The 10,203-nt window shown below is 44.5% G+C and overlaps 1 long non-coding RNA gene across 1 annotated transcript; it reads right to left on the bottom strand.

The window, feature by feature from the left end:
* Positions 1–287: 287 nt before the first annotated feature.
* Positions 288–6,614, bottom strand: LOC310757508. The gene is made up of 3 exons (XR_014545279.1): positions 6,383–6,614; positions 2,169–2,319; positions 288–426 (listed from the first exon to the last, which is right to left on the bottom strand). It is a non-coding gene; the product is annotated as an uncharacterized lncRNA (long non-coding RNA).
* Between the last annotated feature and the right edge of the window lie 3,589 nt (positions 6,615–10,203).

The following is a 10,203-nucleotide window of genomic DNA, read 5'->3' as shown; positions in this document are numbered from 1 at the left end:
GAGAAAAAGAAGAAGACATACGAATGGGCTTGGAAGTTAAGGGGGGGGGTGCTGGAGAAATTGGCACCTTGGCCATAACTTGAGCAGGCCCTTAGCCTACAGTGGGCCCCGGAGCGATGTAAAAGCCTTTCTTTTTCTTCTCCTGGCTTGCTTGACAACACTTCATATATATATATATATGCATGCAGTATTATGCTGCAAAAATATTTTTGCAGTATTATATTTGGGCTTTGTCTATGTTCTCATCTTAAATCTCATATTAAGGTGTTTATTACCCTGTTGTGAATATTCCTGTCTGGCTGAAACTTGGCAAGCGCCTGCAGGCTTGGCACGGCACTTGTTAATACGAAAATTCAGTTAGACAAGCTGGAAAGGGATCTAGGAAGTGTGTGCCAAATCTTCAACTTCTGCAGCTTCTTCGGTCAACTACGGAAAATAGGAGAAGAGGGATATTTCCCTGTGAGGAATGGGAAATAGCAGCAGGAGACATAAAAGAGGAGGGGTTGGAAATTAATAAAGCCAAACCATGTTTCAGTTAAGCTGTGTGTATATGTGCTTTAAAGCATATCTCGAGCAAGGACATTCTAACCAAGTACTATTGGTATCAGTCTTGACCTGTAATAACACCCACCCTGCCCACCCCAGCACAAGTTTTGCCAGACTTTTTAACACCTTGCATTTAGTCATTGTTGAATTTCCTTTGAAACGGGTAGCGATCTTCCTTTGCAAGGGGTGAACAGGAACCTACAACCTCCCACAGCATACCTATTCCAGTCACTCGTGATGTACAGACAGAAGGCTGCTTTGCTGGAACTGAATCAGTGCTAGCTGGTACATTAAAGGGGGAGGTGCAGATGGAGTGATCTTTGGCTGTGGGAGATGCCTTTCGGAAGGCTAGCTGTGATCCAATGAGTCTTGCTGATTTCCATGGGTTAAACTAATCATTACAGTGTCAGTCATGCATCTGGCTGGCCAGTTATAAACAGAATGGCCAGTCACGCATTGCCAAAAAAGAGAATTTGCATCACCAAAAAGAGAGAGGATGAGTTGACACCAATTTGCATACAATATGTGCAAATTTAGAAACCATTGCTGCAGTTTAAATAGAAATACAAGATATAGCTCGCCGTAATAGAAAAGACACCAAATGAGTCGTCTGCTTGCTCAGTCTGGCGGTGGAGTGTTGCTAACAGCTGGTGGGCACTTCAAGGCTCCTGCTTTTTTTTTTAGTGTTCCTGATTTTCAAACAGGACTTGATTATTATCAATCCTCAATCAATCAATCAATCAATCAATCCTTAAGCAGAAGAAGCCTTCAAAATGGAAGGCTGTCCTCTAAAGTGGGACACACAGCCACCCTAATTATAAAAGCAGTGAGTAGATCTGACTTCAATATCTAAAGGCAGCACATTTAGAGGAGCGGAAATATAGCCGGCCACTATTTTGTTTTGCTGGAGGACAATTTAGCAACTGCTGTCTGAGGCATGGCCCACACCAGGGGTCAGCAACCTAAGGCCCATGGGCTGGAAGTGGCCCGCAGAGGTCTTTTGACCAGCCCACGAGTCACCCCTGAAATGAGCTGCCCGCTCACGCGCTGCGCGGTGCAGGGACTCGCTTCTGCAGTCCCGAAAATTGCATCTGCGCAGACACAGAAAATCTTGTCTGCGCATGTGCAGATGCCGAAAGTTGCAGGTGTGAGCGCTCATGTGCACTCACAATCCAGCCCACAGAGGGATCTCCATGGAACCGATCTGCCCCAGGCAAGAGAAACCTTGCTGACCCCTGGCCCACACCAATAAGATGAAGCAGAATACCAGGGGGTTCATCCTGCAAGGAGCTGCTGAAAGCATTTGCTGAAATTTAGAACTGCAAGTTTGGGCACAGCTACTGACATTTCAAAACCGTTTTAGGAGAGTGCTTCGGCAAGGAGCACTTTACATTGTGAGTAACATCAAAGTTTCATTGAGAGAGCTGAGCGAAGAGCCTCTGCGATTGTGTTCCTGTCTGGTTTTCAGCCGGCTGAACTGTGTGGTGGAGTCCCACAAGGCTCTACCTCGCTCTCCTTTAGTACTGTACTTTATCCAACATTTATTCTGTTTTAGCATTTTTGCTCCCAGGTATCATTGCTATGGAGATATTTCTCAGACCCATTTATCATTTCCCACTTACCCAGTTGCAGTAATCTATACGCTGTCTTGGTGTCGATCTACACTGAGAGGTTGACTGTCCTACAAATTGTTCAGAGCTCAAAGGCCAAGGTAGTTTTTCTTGGTTGCCGGCATCTGCTGGGAGAGGGAGGAGTCAGAGCTCTTTGTTGTTTCTGTGGATAATAATCAATAAGACCCATTAGTGAGACAACTACATACATCACTAAACTTTGACCTATGATCCCCAGAGCAGTCCCAAGGTACCTATTCATATACTGGCGACATCCAGCCTGCACTATTGCAAATCCAGTAAAAAAGAGATCACAAATTTGCATTACTGTGCCTTTAGCATCCACAGAACAGCACAGTCCAAAGTGTATGTGCTTGTATGCTTCTGAGTGCAAAAGATTCATATTTTAACTTATGGAAGTATAACTTAGGCCAAGCCTAAAAACAAGCCATAAAACGTAAGAATTGCCTTGTTGGGTCAGATCAAGGGTCACCTCGTCGGATATTCTATTTCCAGCAATGGCTAGTCAGACGCCTCTGAAGCCCCCAGGCCAAATTATGATGGCAATGGCTTGCTTCTTACTCATCTTCAACACCTGGCATGGAGGTATACTGCCTCCGAACATGGAGTTCTTCTGTCAAATAGCCATCGAAAGACCACTTTCCCATAAACTTGTCTATATCATTCCTTGCAACATAACCCTGTCCTCGGATTACTCCCTGCTGTTCAACACCTGCCTTAAGATGCCAAATGATGTCATCCAGACTCTTGGGATGAGATGTCATAAGTAAGCTGATAGTCTCCAGTATGCTAATGAATAGACACAATGAGAGGTTCCTTTGGGTGTGGCAAGGTGAGAGCAGTAAAGCAAATCTTCCAGTCAAAAGATTAGATGTGCACAGAGGCTGCTGAACAACCTGGAAAAAATCAGCTCACTGCAGCTCTGTTTAATCAGCTGGCTTTATCAATTGTCAAAAACACTTTGCAACGACCCTGTTAATTATAGTTTGTTCACTGCTTCTGCATTTAAATGGGGGCTATGGCACACTGTGATTCTGTAAGAGTTCCTTTGGAGCATGACTCCCTCAAAGGGCACTGCCACCAAGCACACTTACAATTCTGTGAATGGAGAACTTCACCACATGCCTATATTACCGATAAAAAACATTTGGGGTGGAGGTGAGTGCTGGTTGGCTTCGGTCCTGTGACACATACTAAGAATGCACTGCTGGGTGGAGTGAAATTGCCTCTAAACAATGAATTGGGCATTCAGAAGAAGCAATTAAAACTACTGGTCAAGAAGGTAGTGCATCCTGAAGAATACCAAGCTTAGCAGCATACACAGGCTTAACTTCAAATTCAAGTTGAAGTGGTTTTATTTAAAATGTGTTCCATAGTTGCTTATACTTCTATTATTAATACTATTAACAGTGATTGCTATTAATAATGGCAAAACTTCCCACTTGAATCATGAACCATTCTTTGCTGGCAAAAAACAAATAAATCATCACTATAATGTCAGGTTTTGCATTTTAAGGCCTACAGCTGTCAGGAAACGGGCCATTACTCATCAAAATACAAAAATAAATATAGGTTATTTAAAGTTGCTTAGAAATTTTAAGTTGGCCTCGGATAACAGGATAGTGGACATTTTTTGCATCGTTCATCTTTCATTATTAATCATAGCTACCATTTTAAACAAGGGACGCGGGTGGCGCTGTGGGTTAAACCACAGAGCCTAGGACTGCCAATCAGAAGGTCGGCGGTTCGAATCCCCACAACGGGGTGAGCTCCTGTTGCTCGGTCCCTGCTCCTGCCAACCTAGCAGTTCAAAAGCATGTCAAAGTGCAAGTAGATAAATAGGTACCGCTCCGGCGGGAAGGTAAACGGCGTTTCTGTGTGCTGCTGGTTTGCCAGAAGCGGCTTAGTCATGCTGGCCACATGACCCGGAAACTGTACGCCGGCTCCCTCGGCCAATAAAGCGAGATGAGCGCCACAACCCCAGAGTCGGTCACGGCTGGACCTAATGGTCAGGGGTCCCTTTACCTTTACTTTACCATTTTAAACGATGGAGTCGAACCCTAAGGCCCCCACCCCCTGACTAAATGTCATGCTTATCATGTTTTCTAATCATTAAAAAAGTTTTCCTTAAACCCATGACTGTTGGATATCTGCCTAGGCTACATGTAGCTGTGTGTGGCAAACCTTGGCTGCCAGGTTTCTACTAGAATGGTATGAAGGCATGAGCTAGTGATGCCTAATTTTACCTGTCTGATGTTTTCCCTGAACGTCTGACAATAACTCCGAGCCATCTTTCCTTAGCTTTGCCTCAGAATTGTGTGCTATGGTTTCTGGGAAACCTTTAATATATCTTGCTTTGGAGATAGCGATTTGTATCAAGGAACAGTCTGTCACATTATTCTCTCCCCACCCCCCAACAAATGAAAATTATTTGAAGCAATCCAGCATATCTGGGGGGGGGGGTGTTCTGACTCTGAGGGGGCCACAGGATTTGACAGAAGCTATGCCAGCAGAGTGAGACACACAGATGACACAACAGAAAACCCCATGGGGTGTAATTGTGGACAACAGAATGTGGTACGAGGAGGAGAGTGCAGATTGTACACTAGGCCACTCCGGACCACAGTCACACTCCTGTTGAAAACACAATTTTATACCAGCCCTGGACTGAGCTGAAGAAATTCCCTTCCATTGACTTCAATTGGGAGGGGGCGGAACTTAAAAACAGTTGATAACTGTCCTGTCCATGCTGCCATGACAGAGCATAAACATAGCTGTCAACTTTTCCCTTTTCTTGTGAGGAATCCTATTCGGAATAAGGGAATTTCCCTTAAAAAAAGGGAAACGTTGACAGCTATGGCATAAAATATGGTGCAATGCAGCACCAAATCATTCACAGGACACCATTACCATTATAAAAAGCCCACACAGAGAGACTGTGACTCAGATAACAGGGCGTGTGACACACACTCTCTGTCCCCGCTCTCTCACTTTTGAAATCCCAAGGGAAAACGGAATTAAGGAGAAAGGCTATTTTTTGCAAAGTGCTCCACCTCCAAGAACGCACAGGAAAAGCTTGCTAACACTTCTCTGCCTAGAACCCTATGAGGTACTTTGCCTTGGGATTCCAGGCAAAAACCCACAACAACCCCCACTCCCTTCTTACAACGGGGGCTGCCAGGACAGACCACCCCATGCAGATAAACAAGGTAAGGGGGGACGGGGACGACACGTGCTGTAATGGATAACTGCTGAAACTGTCTTTGCTATATGTTAATATTCTTCCTTATCGGAATTGTATTGCAAGTAGGGCCTAGATGTTGCTCAGGCCTTACGCAAACAATAGGGCTTCCTCTGAGCAGCTAGCCTGACTGGCTGGAAAGGCGCTGGGATCATGGGCTCCTCCGGCGCTGGGACTCCTGAGGAAGAAGGGATGTCAAGGCTGGCTCTGAGGGCAAATCCTTCTCCCAGTCCAATATGTCATCTGAATCCGCAGCCTTTTCCCCTGAGGATGGGGAGTCAGAGCCCAGGGTCATGGCAAGTAGTGTGCCTTCACTGGTGGAGGCTGGTTCATTAGGCTGGGTGGGGCACTGCCCCGCCAACTTCAGTCTGCCCTGAACTGGCTCCCAGCAGCCTGCCTGCTTACGCACAACCAGTCCAGGGGCTGGGATCACTGTTTGTCAGCTTCCGCCTCCTTAGGTCTGATGTTCCCCTTAGAAAACTCAACAGGGAGGAGGATGGGGACAAAACTAGGATTAATTGACTCTGCCTGTCATTGGTTCTGGCTTCACCTACTGTTCGTCTCCCTGCCTTCTGCCCTGCCAGTCTCAGTGAGCCTCAGGGCCCTTCTTTAGCAAAAAGACCTTTTCCTTTCTAGGTGGGCCTTGAACCTTTATCCCCGGAAAGCTTTCTCTGTGTGTATGTGTGTATGTGCATGCATGCACACACACACTTTGCAGAGCTCCTGCTCAGAGAATGACGTGAGTCCTATGTCATGTGGGATGCTCTTCCTTCCCTTTGTCCGTTGTGTTCCAAAACAATGGCTGTGTGAGCAACATAAGGCAGGCCCGGCTCAAGGCATTTTGGCACCTGAGGTGAACCACCAAATGGAGTCCTCAACACCACACACCATCACCACCCCCTGGTTAGGGAAGAAGGGGTGAGTGAAGATCTACATCAGCAAGAAGAGAGGAATAAAGATCTACATTTAGATCTGATGCCCCTGTGGACCTTGGTGCCTGAGGCAATTGCATCACCAGGCCTCATGGGTAGGCCGGCCCTGACATAAGGGGATTTCAAACCCCTGCCCCCATATGCTTGGGGACCAACTGTAGAAGCGTTGTTGCTGGCAGTGCCACTAGAGCTAATGGGGTGCCGTCATGTGATCTTGTGTGGTGGTGATGTTGGAAGGTTGCCCCTCCTAGCGGTGAATTCGTTAGCTGCCTCTGTGGGTGGGTGGCATTTGAACCTTCTTGCCAGTGCAGTTCCAACAATTGTAGCAATGTTTCCAGGGGCACTGGGGGAATGTCTACCCCCCCCCCCCCGTTTTTGTATTTTATGTTTATCCTCTTCCTATTCCAGCTGAGCTTGCATTAGATGTGGCAGTTCCACCAGCATAGCAGTGGCATAATCTCCTACCCCAGCGTAATGAAAACATAGGATTGCTCTACCTGTTATTGGGATTGCTTTACATGTAGGAAAACTAAATGCAATTTATGTTCCTATATTCCACTTCCAAAATATTGGATTAGCCTCTACAAGTTCATGAATATAGTCACTTGTTTGTTTTCTACATGGAAGTTAATATAAATCGATGTAAAACCATCTAAAAACACACATAGTTAAAAATGAAATACAGCCACTTTCACTTGCCAAAGTTCCAGCAGAAATTCAGTGCAATGAATGCAGACGTAAAAGCAAAGATATGGTTTTAGGTTGCAATCCTAATCCTATGCACAGTCACATGAGAGTAAATCCCATTGGACACATACATGTCTGAGTAGATATGTATAGGATTGTGCGGCTAGTTGCAATTAACCTTAGCTAGATCAGGGCTTTTAATATTTGTTGCTAATTAAAAAGCACAATGATATTGATCTCCTATCTTCTAAAATTTCAGCAGCACATTATGTCATCTTAATAATGTTCCTATTTTCAGTCATTATTATCCACATTTTAGACATGGGTAGCCAAGGCTGTGAAATGCTTGCTAGGAACATAGGAAGCTACTTTATACTGAGTCAGACCACTGGTCTATCTAGCTCAGTATTGTCTAAACTGAACGGCAGCAGCTCCCCAGGGTTCCAGGCAGCTCAACCTGGAGATGCCAAGGATTGAATTTGAGACCTTCCGTATTCATTCATTCATCCATTCATTTTATTGGTATGCTGCTTTTACATACACACCCGCCCCTCATACTCAAAGCAGCTCACAACAAAGAAACAGGGATGCATTTCAAGCAGACATTACAAAAACAGCTTCATAATAACATAGCAAAACAATAACATAGCAAAAAAGTGATAACAAAGCTAAACAATAATAACAATGATTTCATAATAACAGAGCAGAACAGTAGCAAATATAACAACACACCAAAAAACCACATTCCAATACTGTAAGAAGATTACTTAAACAAGACGCAGCATCCAATAGCAAAAATAACAGCGGAGCATCACGCTTTCACCTTATATGCAAAGCAGATGTTCTACCACCAAACTACTTGGGCCCTTCTGCAGTGTGAGACCAACCTATTAAGGAGATGACATGCCTGATATTTGCTTGCCTGAGGTTCCAATTTCCAGACACTGCTTAGCAGCCTGCTCTCTTGCTTTTTTTTTTTATTGCTGGATATGCAGGGTCAGTCTTTGAAGAAAGGATCACAATCATTAAGGAGGGCTCTGTGATGCAAGATCTGAACACCCGAAAGGTAGAAGTAGCATAATATCGAGGGAACATCTGGAGCTCAGTGGCAGAGCTTCTATGCAGAAGGTCCCTGTTTTGGGATGGGAAGAGAATCGTTTCTCCTGGGTTGGAGACAATACTGAGCTCAGCGGACCAACGGTCTGGCTCAGTATGAGGCAGCTTCCCACGTTCCTAATTGGTGTGATGCCCCTTCCCACTGCTATTTTTATGGAAGATTCCATTCGTATTTTTTAAAAATAATTGTTATTCATTTTACAAAAGAAATCTCAGATTAAACACACTGATATTCCGAAATTAAACAAGATTCTTCTGACTCCTAGGACTTTCTTCCTCCCCTCCGTGGGTCCTTAGTAAATCTAAGTCAACTGCATATTATAATTTCTCTACATACAAAATTCCTCCCAAATATCCAAAAACTCTGTAACACTGCAGGAGTTATTAAAAGCCTGCCAAAGGGCTCAAGTGATTACAGTGTTCCTTTAAATACATTTTGTATTTGTCCCATTCCCTACTGAAGTTTGATCCTCCTGTTTTCTGATTTTCCTGGTCAATCTCACCATCTCTGCATAGTCTAATAGTTTCATCTGCCAGTCCTCTTCTGTCGGCATCTTCTCCTCTTTCCATCGCTGGGCAAGTAACATCCTTGCAGCTGTAGTCGTGTAAATGAATAGTCTTTTCATTTCCTTTGGTATGTCTGCACCTAAAATTCCTAAAAGGAAAACTCCTAGTCTTTTGACAAATGTTATTTTAAATTTTTTTTTTTAGTTCATTATATATCATTTCCCAGAATTCCTTAATCTTTGTACAATTCCACCACATATGGTAAAAAGTGCTCTCTTTTTCCTTACATTTCCAACATACATTCGAATTAGTCCTATACGTTTTCACTAAACTACTGGGTGTTAGATACCAGCGGTACGTCATCTTCATATAGTTTTCTTTCAGCATGTGTTGTTGTTGTTTAGTCGTTTAGTCGTGTCCGACTCTTCATGACCCCATGGACCAGAGCACGCCAGGCACTTCTGTCTTCCACTGCCTCCCACAGTTTGGTCAGACACATGTTTGTAGCTTCGAGAACACTATCCAACCATCTCATCCTCTGTCGTCCCCTTCTCCCTTCCCAACATCAGGGTCTTTTCCAGGGAGTCTTCTCTTCTCATGAGGTGGCCAAAGTATTGGAGCCTCAGCTTCACGATCTGCCCTTCCAGTGAGCACTCAGGGCTGATTTTCTTCAGAATGGATAGGTTTGATCTTCTTGAAGTCCATGGGACTCTCGAGAGTCTCAGCATATAGCACTCTGTAAATTTTAGATCGTCTTTCCATAATTTTTCCCATGCTGCTAACTGTATATGGAAGATTACATTCATATCCCACCTTTCCCCCAAGGACCTTATGGCAGTGTACTAGCCATTATGGCTATGCTCTGCCTCCATAGCTGGAGGCAGTAAGGCTTCCAAATACCAGTTCCTGGAAACTGCAGGGGTGGGTGGGAGAATGTTCTTGTGATCAGATCCAGCTTCTGGCTTTCCCACAGGCATCTAGTTGGTCACTGAGAGAACAGGATGTGGGCTAGATAGACTGTTGGCCTGATCCCTCAGGCTCCTCTCACGCTCTTACATTCTTTATATTGTAAATTGCCCTGTGATTATCAGATGAAGGGTGCTATGGAAATTTAATCATTAAGATAAATAAAAATAAATAAATGCTCTTGTGTCTTTATGCAATGTACTTGATTCTCCCTCTCGTTTTATCCTCGCTGCAATCCTATGAAGATGATTAGGCTCATAGACGGTGTCAGACCCCAAGGTTATCCAAGCCGTTTCACAGCTGAATGGGGAACTGAACCCAGGTCTCACTGGGCTTAGTCCAGCACTTTGCCACGCTGGCTGTCCAGTGATGAGGAAAACCAAGTTCCTGGATAGATCCTCAAATTTCATTTAAGCAAACGTTTAGTGAGAATACTCACCTGCCAAATCCCTCATTAGCAGTTAGAAAGATGGTGTTTCTAAGAACGCGTGACAGTCTAAGGCAAACATGGAAGCGGGGCTTATATTAACCACATTGGCCAATGAAGCAAAGTGTTCCAAGCTAACATTTATCGTTG

Source organism: Podarcis filfolensis, assembly GCF_964270895.1.
Source record: "Podarcis filfolensis genome assembly, chromosome: 2".
In the NCBI taxonomy this organism is placed as follows: Eukaryota; Metazoa; Chordata; class Lepidosauria; order Squamata; family Lacertidae; genus Podarcis; species Podarcis filfolensis.
The sequence above is the reverse complement of the archived record's forward strand: the minus strand, read 5'-3'. Positions and strand labels throughout refer to the sequence as shown.